Genomic DNA, 14,728 nt, shown 5'->3' with positions numbered 1-14,728 from the left:
TAATCTAACTACGCTCTTGGAAATTTTGGAGAAAACAGGTGGGATGGAAAAAGAGAAGCTCCCACACATGGTTGATCCTCATTCTTTGTGGTAACTCTGTCCTCTAACGTCACCTTGAACACTGGGTTAGCAAATACCAAAGCACTGTTAGGAGGGGACGTATGGGGTTAGGTTGCCTGTGTACCTCCAGACACACTGTCGTCAACCCATCGGTGCATGACCTTGCTACTAGGCGTGTTTCTGTTTTACAAAGCCCTTCTTTGGGGAGCCCTGGGTGGCTCAGTCAATTAAGCATCTGATTCTTGATTTCAGCTCAGGTCAGGGCCTCAGGGTCGTGAGACAGAGCCCTGCATCAGGCCCCATGCTCAGCCGGAAGTCTGCTGGAGATTCTCTCCCTCCCTCTCTCCCTCTGCCCCTCTCCCTCCCCATGCCCATGCATGTTCTCTGTTTCTCTGAAATAAATAAATCTTTAAAAATAAACAGAAAATAAAAAAAACAAATCCTTTATTTGATCTATGTTGTTGATCCATAAGCACTACACCCACGGTATGGGCCCTATAAACTCACGCCTGAACAGAGCTCCTAATATACACATTTTCCCCCAAAAGACACATCACACCTTCTTTTGTTTCTCAAGCATTTATTTAAATTCTAGTTAGCGAACATAGTGTAATATTAGTTTCAGGTGTACAACATAGAGATTCAGCACTTCCATACCTCACCCTGTGCTCATCACAACAAGCGCCCTCCTTAACCCCCATTACCTATTTTCCCATCCCCCACCCACCTCCCCTCTGGTAACCATCAGTTTGTCCTCTGTAGTTAAGAGTCTGTTTCTTGGTTTGCCTCTCTCTCTCTCTCTCTCTCTCTCTTCTTCCCTTTTTCATTTCTTTTGTTTCTTACATTCTACATAATGAGTGAAATCATATGGTATTTGTCTTTCTCTGACGTATTTTGCTTAGCATTATACTCTCCAGCTCCATCCATTGTTGTTGCAAATGGCAGGATTTCATTCTTTTTTCATGGGTAAGATTCTATTCGTGTATGTGTGTGTGTGTGTGTGTGTGTGTATGCGTGCACGCATGTCCCATATCTTTGTCCATTCATCAGTTCATGGGTACTTGGACTGCTTCCATAATTTGGTTGTTGTAAATAATGCTGCTATGAATATAGAGGTGCTTATATTCCTTTGAATTACTATTTTGTACTCTTTGGGTCTTGCACTAGGCAGCCCTTTAGCACCAGCTTGGAGCATTTTATTTATTTTTTTTTAATTTTTTTTTCAGCTTGGAGCATTTTAAATAGTAAAATCACCAACAAAAAGGACAGAAACTGCAAAAGTGTGGTCTGACTATAAAGGACACAATACAGGAGCTGAAGCAAGAAGAGAGATCACTGCCGAGTCCGACGTCAGCCGTTAGCACCTCAAATTTTTTGCCACTGTACACATCTGCAAGTGACCCCAAAAGTACCGTATTGATTTGGGGTCACAAATAAGCCCTAGCAAGTGGGCAAATTCACAAAAACAGAACCCACAAATGATGAGGGTACAGTGCATTAGCTCACCTGGGACCTTTCCTACCCTTCAGCTTCTGATAATAAATACAAAACCTGTGCAAACCTATTGTGGTGACTCTTTTAAAAAGCCATTTGAAAACCGAAGTGTTTGGCACTGTATATGCTGGGCACAAGTGACCACCTGCTGGAGGCAGGGGAAACGCACCCCTTGCTCCTCAAATTCAGCAGCCCCAGCACTGGGCAGCAGCCTTGACCACCAGCACAAACCACCGCATCCGTGTGACTTTGATCCAGTCAACAGCCGCTGGTCTACCCACGACGGGATGTCCCACCATCTCCAGAAGGCACTTCCTCAAATCGTTCCCTTTGTCTATTCATGCCTTTAAAGTCTCCTCTGGATGTAACTTCGAGTTAGAATTCAGGGGCATTCTTTCGCACGCTGACAAAGCTATCTCTGTTCTTCCCAACATTTCATTTCCATATGTACGCTTACGAGGATTGAAAAATGCCCCACTTTTTCCTATTTACAATTCATGGCAACACCACGTGTCTCACACTATAAAAATGGAAACAAGACAGACGTGATGCAGCTGATACAAAATCTTTGCACAATTGTTTTTTAAAAGATTTTATTTATTTATTTATTCATGAGAGACACAGAGAGAGAGAGAGGCAGAGACACAGGCAGAGGGAGAAGCAGGCTCCATGCAGGGAGCCCGACACGGGACTCGATCCCAGGACCCGAGGATCACGCCCTGGGCTGAAGGCAGGCGCTAAACCGCTGAGCCACCCAGGGATCCCCGATCTTTGCACAATTAACAAAATAATTTTTTCTCTCTCCGGAGAGGTAAAGACTCGGGTTGATCACCACTCTAGCACACTACACCAAAACACGCTGCGCCTCCTCCAGGCAGAAAATGTTCCGGGGCACAGGAGAGGCCCTGGGTGCCCTGGGAGTTCAGCAGGATCAGAGCACTTCTTCAGAGCTTCAGGGAAGTTCAAAATTTACCAGCCAGACATTCTATTAGAATGAAAGAGATAAGCACTCAAGAGTGTGAGCTTCCAGGGAAAGAGCCTTTTTTTTTTTAAGACTGTATTCATTTATTTGACAGAGAGAGAGAGAAGAGCGCATACAAGGAACAGCAGAGGGAGAAGGAGAAATAGGCTCCCCGCTGAGCAGGGAGCCTGATGTGGGGCTCGATCCCACGACCCTGGGATCATGACCTGAGCTGAAGCCAGACGCTTAATGGACTGAGCCACTCAGGGGCCCGGGGAAAAAGCCATTTTTTTTATTGTCTCCCTCCCCAATCACAGCCAGACAGTTCTCTTGCCAGTCTTCCACTAAAATAGGAAGTCCTGCTCTCTAACACTTCTGCTTTTTAAAAGTCTCAAAACTGGTTACTTTTTCAAGGCCTTTTTGACATCTCAACTAAAAAAGCTTTTGAGCACTAATGTTATGATCTGCTGTGTTGAGTTGGAAAGCTACGCTCACTGCTTTAGAACTGCCTTCCCGCCTTTTTACCATATCTTTCCTATGCAAAATATTAAAAAAAAAAAAAAAAGGTTGAGCCATGGTTTTGTGATTTCACGAGGCTGAGTCTGCTCAGTGCCCATGGCCAGCAAAAAAGTCGGCGCCTGGGCCAACCAGCGTGTGCCTAGGGCCCTTCCTGTCCCTTTTGTTTCCCGGAGTCAATTCCTGTCAGGTGCAAGTGCTCCAGCAACTAGACTCAGGACACAGGAACTCACCCTGAGTCATAGCTGGAACCCATCTTCTCTTCGGAGCTCACGATGAAAAACAAACGAAAAGCTAAAATTACATTTTCAAACAGAAAAGGTGGGTGGACGTTTAAAGCACAGATGTGGCTCCAGCCCCCAGCTGGAAACGTGCAGGCAGAACAGATGTCAGTCATAAACCCAGGAGCCCTACAAAGGTTCGTTTATATCCAGCACGGGTCCCTAAGTGAAAAGGCGGACGGGAACATAAAGCCACACCACCCTCGCTTTGCTACCCGTTCTGAGTGTGCAACGTGGACATACGACCTTGGAAAGGAATCCGAAAACGCTATGGGGCTGCTGGGCAGGTGGGCCACACTAGCAGCGAGGACGTGACCTATCACCTCCCAGATGGGGCCCTCTGACAGGCAGCACCATCAGAAAACACTCTGGCTACTTTGAACAGCTGGCATCAGGCCTGCTCGTCCCCTCGGTTCCCCGGAGAAGGAAGATGCGTGGCCCCTCTGCTACATTCATTCCGGTCTGCCATGCAGGGGTACGGTTCTTGATGGGGTCTGGGGCCAGCAATGGTATGAGGTTAATCGCTACTGTGGTGGGGGTAGGAAAAAAAAAAAGCAGACCTAAAAAAAAAAAAAAAAGAAAGAAAAAAAAGCGGACCTAGAAATGATCGTCATGAAGCTGGTTACTAAATAAAAGCTGAAAACTCAGAATAAGGTAGGAGAAAATCCAGAGCCTGAAGAATGAGAGGACGTGAAAGCGGTATTGGAAACAGCATCGATGGGACCTAGATGAAATCTCTTTATGAGGCTTCTTGTATAGATGTAGACCGGAGAGCCACCTACCCTGGAGTCCATCCAATTGTCCTAAATTCCAGTCTTGTTATCTGATCTCCTTACGGTCTTCACGTTTCAGACCTACGTAGGTTTTATTTTTAGAAGGCACCGGCTACACACTTGGAAAGTAGGGTCAAGGGTCTTCTTCAGGATTTGCGGCCACTGTAATTTGATTTTATTCATCACAGCTACCTGAAGCCATAGGGACTGATTCAGTCAACCTGAGAAACTTTAAACAGGAGATCCTGCTGGCAACTCAGCTGGAAGTCATCTCTCCCTCCACCAAACTCCCAGGGCTCCTGGGGTCTGTCCCAGGGCCCCACCTGGCTCAAGGAGGCAGCATGTAATGGTTTGAAGTCCAAAGGTCTTTATTCCCCGGGGAGATAAGAAACCATTTATTACTCTGTAAGGATCTTCTCACTAAATTTTTCTTGGAGTTCAAGTAGCACTAGCACTTGTCCAAAAACAAGGGTCCCCATATCTATCCTGTGGTGACTTTCTTAAAAATCTCATAAGCAAATATATTTTTGGAACAATTCTCTATTAGCTTGGGAATTTATTACAGTGCATTCTCATTTTGCTTAAACATTAAATGTGCATTTTCCACTTTTTTTTTCCTGAAATTAAGGAGGGTCCAGTGAAGAACAGAAAGATTATAGGTAATAAAGGAAAGAAGAATGGGTATCTTGACTTGTTTCCTGGAAGTCTAACTGACTGCCTGGGTTCAAATCCCAAATCCTCCACTTACTGGCTGTGAGATCTTGGCCAAGTCACTTAAACTCCCTGTGCTTCGGTAAGCAGATTAATAGTCACTACCTCATAGGATTACAGTGAGGATTAAACAGGTAAACCAAATATGTAACACCCCTAGAGTTGTTCCTGTCACATAGTAAATGTCATATGCGAGATAACCCTTAGATTGTTATTATTATATCTCATTTCAAATCTTGTAACATCTGAAATTGTAATACTTAATCCATAATGATACCTTTAAACTTTACCACATCAGATTAAAATTGGCTTCACACGGGAAATGATACATGATTAAAAAAAAAAATAGCTAACAACAACAACAACAACCAGTGTTCTTTCCTCTATCATTACTGTGGGCCTAAGTGAACCAAAGCCACCACAGTGAACAAACATGAAATCAAACTAGGGTAAATTTAAAATTCAGGAGAAGAAAAGAAGAAATGGATAGACTAGAGGTGACCTATGGGCCCAGCAGGGGAAATTCAGTGTTCCCTGGACTCGAGGTAGTGGGGGCATCGGTCTCACGGGAAGGATGGCCCCTGCCTGGCTCAGGCTGCAGGCTGAGCAACAGGCCGAAGGGCGCACGCTGCCAACGCTCCGGCGTGCCCACTGCTTTACGAGGCAGCCACCACTGAAACCAGCCCCTCGCGTCAACCCACAGAGTAAGTTTATTCAGAACATTGCCTCACTTTATCTGCATTTGTGCTTTATTAAATCCCAGTGATGGTTCGTGAAGGTCACTTTGGTTTCTCCAGGTCCCAAAACTTCAGTGACTCTCTGTGCAGACTTTTCCATCTCTGCCTTTGTGTTCTCCAGCATGACCTCATCGGCTATCAAGTGCTGGGATTCAGAGAAATGTTTGAAGAAGGGCTTGTTCTAGTGAACTAAATTTGTCTAATCAATTCAGCTCTTAGGAAAACAGATTTTAAAAACTTCCGAAGAAAACCACGTTTGGTTCAATTCTTATTGAGAAACATCTGAAAATACAGCTGACACTTGAACAACACGGGGGTTAGGAGCACAATCCTCCCGCCCACCCCTGCACAGGGGAACACTCCTGTATACCTTCACTCCCGGAATACTTCACTAATAGCCTCCTGTTGGCCAGAAGCCTTACTGGTCAGCAATAACATAATAACACAATTAACGCATATTTTGTATGTTATTTGGATTATATATCGTATTCTCATTGTAATGTAAGCTAGAGAAAAGAAAATGTTACTAAGAGAAAATACACTTCCGGTACTGTGCCGTCCTGTAGTCACTTTCTTAAAAACACATAAGCAAATACATTTTTGGAACAATTCCCTATTAGCTTAGAAATTTATTATTGAAATATATTGGAATAATCCACTTATAAATGGATCCTCACAGTTCAAACCCATGCTGTTCAAGTGTCAGCTGGACGTCGATAAACTTTCCTATTCACCAACTGGAAATACTGAACATTGTTTACTATTTCTTAATGACTTGGATTCTAAATAAAGTTCCTTAGGGTTTTAAGAGAGTGATAAATATAGAGTTAGCAACTTAGAGGAGGATGACATTATTTTCAGCTGGCAGGGGAAGAGGAAAGCCTACCTTGGAGCATAGAACCCAACCTGGAAGGCACAAGTGGATTCGGGCAGGTGGGAGCTGGAGGGACTGGGGCAAAAAGCAGGTCACAAGGAAGTTTTAGGTAGAGAGAACCCACAAAGTATGTAAGTCATAAATTCAGTGGCATGTTTGGCATGGCAGCTGGTCCACATTTTCTGTACTAGTCCAAGCCGGAAGAGAAGTATGAGCCCAGAAAGGTATCACTGGGAGCCTCATATGACAAACAAAGAGTTTAGAGTTTAGATTTTTAACCCATAAGCCGGAGGGAGTCACCGCAGGTGTTCACCTCTAAGAATGCAGACTGAGGAGAGGAATGACATGACCAAATGAGAGGTTTAGAATCATAAAACTCACAGAAATGTTAAGTGGTGTAACACTAATTCCATTCATAATGGACTTCCTAAATGCTTAACACAGTCTAGCAATTTAATCTCACTTTGTAGATAAGTAACAGAGGTATCAAGGGATTAAATAAACTCTACAGGTCAGTGTGACTCCAAAGTCCAGTGATGACAGCCACAGGGAACCCCCGTATCTGTACAAAGGATATAGATACAGATGTGCATCTTCTCTGAAACTAATTTTCACCTTGCAAAGCGCAGAGCAAGAACTCAGCACCCCTGCCTATTCTGAAATGGAAAAGAGAAGTCTAGAAGCTAAAAGGATGGAATAATATCACGGGGCGCTGTCACAGGGATTACATTTTCAGGGGCCATAAAGTGGTTAAATTGTGATGTCGTCTCCCCAGACTGCTGCCTATTAGCCATGGCAGGAATCGGGAACAGTCCTCTGCTTTTAACAAAAACTAGCAATCTAAAGCCAGGAGACCATCATTCTCTGGTTTTGTGATGAGATGATAGGCTTCAAAAATCTATCCAACCAGGGCACACCAGTAGGAAGATGTGTAGGACCTCAACATCACACTAAGTTCCAAATAAGGACTGAGCCACAGGGAGTACTGCTGGGTGGGAAGTTTTGGCTATTCTGACATTTTAAAACAAAACCCTATTTTTTGCTTAAATACCACATGACACTAGGAAAGGCCTGAAAACTGGGGACATTTTTCCCCTCGCTCCATCACGTTGTTTAAGGAAGGACTCCATGGCACACAGTGAAGCAACAAACTGATGATCAAACTCCTCTCCTTTCTCACACTGTAAATATCATTTTCCTCGGTATTGACCTAGCTCTTTGGGTTGAAAATAAGACTATTATTTGAAAAGGAAAAGCAAAATAAAAGAAGACAACTCAGGCTCACCTGGGAGCAGGAGTTAGTATGTTACTTACCTGAAGGTAACAGGCTTGCTCTGCGAGCTTTCTGTGGCCCCCTTCCTGATGGGAGAACTCTGCTTTAATTAGGTGAGCTGGACAGAGGGCTCCCCAGAATCCTGACTCTCATCTTAACTGCCACGAGGAACCTGGTGGCTAGCCTTGAGCGCTGCCTGAAGAGGTGACACTTAAAAGTGAAAGCTGGAAGCCGCCTTTCCTTTTTTCAAGTCCTGAGTCCTACTTCTTTTTCTTCAAATCTGATTAAAGTATTCCTTCTATTATGCCTTTCCAGAAGGAGGGTCACTAGGAAATCATAATAAGACTACTGGAATCATTTCCACTCCAACAGACTGGATATTAATGAAGGCTTATTCTTGCAATTGAAGAAAGGAACTAATTCATTATGAAAATGGATAACACACATGCATGCTTATCAACCGCCCGTAACATAAATATTTTCATGTGAAAGCTGTGTTTTTATATCCCAAAATTATTTCCAGCATTTGGCACGGAACCAAGGCAATTCAGAATCATTGCCATTTATAGCAAAGTTTAGGAGAGTCATGGGGCACACACAAAAAAAGTATACTTGCTCAGCACTTTAAGGCCATGGGGCCAATCAGAATGTCTGTGCAGGAAGGGACTCTGTCTAACTGATATACCAAGCTCTGTGAAAGTGAAAGTCTACATGTTTCCACGGGTATAGCAGGCAAAGCACTAAGACAGCACCGCGGGCAACATAAAATTAGTTTCAGAGAAGACACACATCAACTCCTAAAACTAGGATACCCTCTGATAGACACGCCTAGCTTGTCACTTCACTTGGGGGCACCTGAAGACCAGATGTGACAAAGGAGCAAACTAAAGTCAGGCAGGAGGGTGAACCCCACCTGTATTTGAGAAAACATCTATCTCCCTGGTAGAGACCATTAAGTGGTGGATCCAGAAAACTCCTTTCTCCATCCAACTGAGTTTAAGAAGAAAGTTTTAAATAAAAAAGAAACTTAAGAAGAAAGTTTTAAATAAAAATAAATTAGAAAAATCATGTAATTCAGTGTGGTAACACTGAATTGTTCTTATAAAATCAATTACCATTCCTGCTGTCAGGATCTCAGGAGCTGGATGCAAGACAAAAAAAAAGTACACATGACAGCTGCCACATTGTACAAAAACGATCTACTGGTGATACACACTCCAGGTGCCATGGAAGCGCAAAGGAGAGGAGACAGGAAGGGACTTTTCCTGCAGGCCCTTGAAAATAAGGAAGAGACTCTAATCAGAACCTTACAAGTTCTGATGACAATAAAGCCATTATTCTTCTCCACTCTACTCACTATGACAGAGGCCTGGGTTTTAAAAAAATTTGTTCTGAAAATACAGCATTCACTTTTTCGGAATCTCCTCTGCCCTACTTTTACCCAAAAAGGGTAAAAGAAAAAACTTCCAGGGGCACCTGGGTGGCTCAGTGGTTGAGCATGTGCCCTTGGCTCAGGGCGTGATCCTGGGGTCCTGGGATCAAGTCCCGCATTGGGCTCCCCATTGGGAGCCTGCTTCTCCCTCTGCCTGTGTCTCTGCCTCTCTCTATCTCTCATTAAAATAAATCTTTAAAAAAAAAAAAGAAAGAAAAGAAGAAAAGAAAAGAAGAAAAGAAAAGAAAAGAAAGGAAAAGAAAAGAAAAGAAAAGAAAAGAAAAGAAAAGAAAAGAAAAGAAAAGAAAAGAAAAATAGCCTCCAAACTTTTTGCCAAACTCCCAGTTTGTAGGAAATAAATGAAGGACTCCAAGGGAAACAATCCATCAGAAACATCCTCAATGTGAGGCATTCTCCAAGGCAGGCAGCCTGGTCTCTTTCAAAAGTCAATATCATACAGAAAATATAAGAGGATGTTCTAGATTCTAGAATAAAGGGTCATAACATTATTGCAAAGCAACAAACACTGACTGGCTCTTAGTTCAGGGGAAAAAAATGCAGTCATAAAAGTCATTTTGGAGGCAACTGGAGAAATCTGATAATGAACTGAATATCAGATGTCATGAAAAATTAATTTTCATATTTTGAGATTTTATTGTGGTTATATAGATTGTCCTTTTTTAGAAGACAGATGTTTAAGAAAGTAGGGAATACACATCATATTTGCTTACCCCAATTTGCTCAAATTGGTCAGCAATATGCACAGTATATGTATATACCCTCACATCCATACAAACACCTCCCCACACACACACACACATGCAAAGCAAATGCAGCACAATGCTAAGGAATGAATCTAGGCAGTACCTACGTAGATGTTCAGTGTACTATTATTTCTTTTTAAAATTCATTAATTAAATTCTGAGAGAGAGAGAGCACACGTGTACATGTGCACACATGGTGGGGGGCAGGAGAAGGCAAGAGAGGACCCCAGCAGGCTCCACGCTAAGCATGGAGCACGAGGTGGGGCTTGATCTCACCAATAACCCTGCGATCATGACTTGAGCCAAAATCAAGAGTCGGATCCTTACCTGACAGCCACCCAGGCACCCCTGTGTACTATTCTTTCAATATCTCTGTTTGAACGTTTTTATAGTAAAAAGATAGGTGGGGAGCTGGGGGAGAAATGCTGCTAAGACCTTACACAAGTCAAAATAAAGTAAATACGTCTATAGGGAAACTCAAAAGAGTGAAACTCAAAAAAGGAAAGTTCTGTATTATTTATCATGTAACCAGCAGAGAGATGTGTAATCAGATGAATAGGTTACTGATTTATCTCTGAAAACTGCTACCACTTTCAGTCTCTCAGATTTGTGGGAGTTTCTACTATAATCTATCCCAGATTTACCATGCAAATAAAAAACATTTTATAACTTAATATGATAATGGAACTGTACGGTTCTGGTTTTCACACTTTGATGCACAGCATGTTGTAAATATAAATGTTCCAAGGTAAGTCAGCCACGAAAGATCAAATAACTTGACATTCACAATTCTCTATCAGAGATACGTGGCTGGATTTATGTAAATTTGTGCATTCCTTTGATTTTTCTCATGTTAAATTGTATTTAAATATCCCCATAATGCTAATAATCACAGCCTCACCATCTCTGAAATACTCTGTGGTACTGAAAATGAAATGGAAACCCTAAAATTAATTTCAGCAATTGAGAAGAGGAAGCAGAGAGATTATTAACTTCATACATTGTGAGGAATAACATGATACACAGATTTTCACCTTTTCTCACAGCTCCCTACCCTAACCTATACTAAGACTGTGATTTCGAGTGAATTCTGTCACAGATGCCCCAAGAAAGGGCAGATCTGTTTCAACTTTTCAACCACAAAGCTGGTGGCATTTAATGACATTCATCTCTAAAAGCTTGTTATGAAACCACCACTGAAACAATAAGCCACACTAATGCCCCCTTACCTGTGGGGGGATACCTTCCAAGTCCTCCAGTGGATGTCTGAAACCACAAATAGTACTGAACCCTGGATATACTGAGTTTTTTTCCTAGACGTACACACCTGTGATAAGGTTTAACTTCTAAATCAGACACAGTAAGAAATGAAGAGCAATAACTGAGAATGAAACAGAACAATTACAACAATACACTGTAATAAAAGTCATGAGCGTGTGTTCGCTCTTCTCAGAAGATCTTACTGTATATACTCATCCTTCTTGTGATGCAGTGAGGCGATAAAATGCCTATACGATGAGGTGACACGGGGTGGACGACGTAGGCACAGCGACACGGCGTTAGGCTGCTACTGACCTCCTGACAGTGTGTCACAGGGAGGATCGTCTGCCTCTGGAGCGTGGTATGCTGGCGGCTGATACCACGGAGAAAGCACAACTGCAGATAAGGGAGGACGACTGAACTCTGAAATTTGCCTCTAATTCCTGGCTAATAAATGTCACTAAAGGAAAAGAACAAGAGCCTTTACTAGGAGACCCATTCATAAATCAGGGACAATCTAAAATTTAATTTGTGTCAAACATCTCCTCTCAGGCACCCACACAATATGTTCCAACATCCTTATTAATTTTCTTCTGACCCTTCTTCTAAAATGCCTCTCCTGTACTCCAAGGTTATCAGGAGTGTCCTCAAGGGCTGTCCAATCTGCCTTCATTCATCAACGCCAAAAATCAATTATCAAGCCTCAGTATTTTTTCACTTAATCAGTAAAACAGTCTGCACACTCTATTCACGACGCAACCTATCAGGCCTGTGCAGGAGGCATAACTTTGTGTTTTCTCTACCGAAATTTGCCCTTCCACAACTACAGAAAGTGGGGCACATAAATAAAGTCAAGAACAAAGATGGCGCCCAAGGCCATGGCTCCACCCTTCTCTAGAATCAGGGCGGATGGAAATGAGCTTTAACCTTCAGCAAGCAGAGTGCTGAGGGTGCTGTTGTTAGAAGACTTACAATGCCATAGACATGGCCAACAAGCACATGAGAAAATGCTCCGCATCACTGGCCATCAGGGAAATACAAATCAAAACCACAATGAGATCCCACCTCACACCAGTGAGAATGGGGAAAATTAACAAGGCAGGACACAACAGATGTTGGAGAGGCTGTGGAGAAAGGGGAACCCTCTTGCCTTGTTGGTGGGAATGTGACCTGGTGCAGCCACTCTGGAAAACTGTGTGGAGGTTCCTCAATGAGTTCAAAATAGACCTGCCCTACGACCCAGCAATTGCACTGCTGGGGATTTACCCCAAAGATGCAGATGAAGTGAAATGCCGGGACACCTGCACCCCAGTGTTCACAGCAGCAATGTCCACAATAGCCAAACTGTGGAAGGAGCTCGGTGTCCATCGAAGGATGAATGGATAAAGAAGCTGTGTTCTGTGTATACAATGGAATATTCCTCAGCCATTAGAAACCAAATACCCACCATTTGCTTCGACGTGGAGGGACCTGGAGGGTATTATGCTGAGTGAAATAAGTCAATCGGAGAAGGACAAACATTATATGGTCTCATTCATTTGGGGAATATAAAAAATAGTGAAAGGGAATAAAGGGGAAAGGAGAAAGAATAAGTGGGAAATATCAGAAAGGGAGACAGAACATAAAGACTCCTAACTCTGGGAAACGAACTAGGGGGGGTGGAAGGGGAGGTGGGTGGGGGGTGGGGTGACTGGGTGATGGGCACTGAGGGCAGCACTTGATGGGATGAGCACTAGGTGTTATTCTATATGTTGGCAAATTGAACACCAATAAAAATTTTAAAAAAAAGAAGACTTACAATGCAAACGACTTGGATTGGTAAAGAAAAGTCTAGACTTATGAGCTTCTACTCATATCTGTCACAGGAGCTGTTTGATCCTTAGCAAACCACACACACATCTCAAGGGCCTCGGCGAGAAGAGATGACTGGGGTCTTTCGAGGCCTACTCTTCAATTTCCTGATCAAGATACTGAGACCCAAGGAGAATCACTGTCCCTCCTCTTTTGAAGCTGAAACAAAATCCTAGACAACTGGAACCACATCTACACAAAACATCTAACAGTCCTTTCTGCTCAGGGAGATAGGATGCTAGGGGAGAGCTGCTGGTGAGGACAAAAGACACAGGACGCTGGCCTAATCCCTGACGCTTACTACTGCAGCACCAGCACAGTTCCTGAAAGCTAGGGAAGGAAGGAAGCCAATCAAAGCTGGCTGAAAGAACAAACAAATGAGTGAAGTTGTCCTCAGCCTTGCTGGGGCTCTTCCCAGCCGCCAACCACATGTGACAGGCAGCCCTGGACCCCATGTGTGGCCTTTCCTAAGGCTCCCCAAGCAACAAATACCACACTGAATTTAGCAAAATGTGCCATCTCTGCGGTCCTACCCACTGGTCTTTCTCCTGTCTGTCATTTTCTTCCCCTCCCTTTAGTTTTACAATCATTTTTTTTGTATCTCCTATAGGTCAAGCTATTTCTAGATGCTAGGCTACCAATACACACGTTAACCTAGCGCGAGGGCCTGTGAAAAGAATGCATGATGCTTTTAGGGCTTCAAGACTCAAAATGAAAAGTAAAAATAAATTTTAAAGTGTATTCCCCCCCCCCCCAGTACTGGCCTGGGGAGTTCTCCTAATTGAGAAAACTCTAAAAACAGACACCTGCGAAGCACAACCAAATCTGAATGTATGGTTTAAATTTATAAAGGGGGAAAAAAAAAACATTTACAAAGACTTAAACCACAGTCTCTGTGGTTTGTTCTTCAGCTGGAAAGGATTTCTTAGCACTGCAATTACATTTATCATACCAGTGTCCTAGGAGGGGGAAATGACAATGTTCATTCTTATCCCCAGTAAATCCAGTTACAACAACAACAAAAAAAGATGTAACCTAAAGAATGAAGATTATTTGAGTGAATGATCCATATGTCGGTAAAGCATATTCAGGGAAACTAAAACTAATTTTAGATTGTGCTGGTTACTACAACATGGTTGCAAATTACAGAAATGCTGCACGTGTTCTTATGAGTAGCAGAAGTACAAGTGCTTTTAAAACTGCTTTTAAAACATCTTACTTAAAAAGTAGATTCAAAATGTTTTGGACTGGGGATGTCTGGGAGGCTCAGTGGTTGAGCATCCGCCTTCGGCTCAGGGTGTGATCCCAGGGTCCTGGGATCGAGTCCCGCACCGGGCTCCCCACAGGGAGCCTGCTTCTCCCTCTGCCTGTGTCTCTGCCTCTCTCTCCAAGTGTCTCTCAGGAATAAATAAATAAAATCTTTAAGAAAATGTTTTCAACTATATGTCAGAAATTGTACCAAGTTGTTCCTACTCATTTAGTTCTAAAACCTTTCTAATAATAAGAGAAAAAGACACCCGTTCGTTGTAAGAGCTGGAAATGTTTCTAGTTACTGATGAAAACTGCAGTTCTCTTACAGAACTACTTCTTCTCAATGTCACTATTACCCCATAAATTTCCCTTTTCTTTTCAGTAGTGAAGCAAATTGAGAATTCTCTGCTCTTTCATTGCCTCGTTGTTGTGGAGGCAGTTTGGGGAGAAACTTTTATAGCAGACCAAAATATACTTGCCCATCAGTTCC

The 14,728-nt window shown here is 42.9% G+C and overlaps 1 protein-coding gene and 1 long non-coding RNA gene across 5 annotated transcripts in view; both read right to left on the bottom strand.

Annotated features, from left to right (window-relative positions):
• Positions 1-14,728, bottom strand: part of LRCH1 (leucine rich repeats and calponin homology domain containing 1) — a 212,487-nt gene that overhangs the window by 170,915 nt on the left and 26,844 nt on the right. The gene's annotated exons all lie outside the window — the stretch shown is intronic.
• LOC140608174 (uncharacterized) lies at positions 1,025-9,970 on the bottom strand. Its single transcript, XR_012010195.1, has 2 exons — positions 8,796-9,970; positions 1,025-5,678 (listed from the first exon to the last, which is right to left on the bottom strand). It is a non-coding gene; the product is annotated as an uncharacterized lncRNA (long non-coding RNA).

Source organism: Canis lupus, chromosome 17 (genome assembly GCF_048164855.1).
Source record: "Canis lupus baileyi chromosome 17, mCanLup2.hap1, whole genome shotgun sequence".
In the NCBI taxonomy this organism is placed as follows: Eukaryota; Metazoa; Chordata; class Mammalia; order Carnivora; family Canidae; genus Canis; species Canis lupus.
Note: the sequence above shows the minus strand (reverse complement) of the source record. Positions and strands in the feature narration are given on the sequence as shown.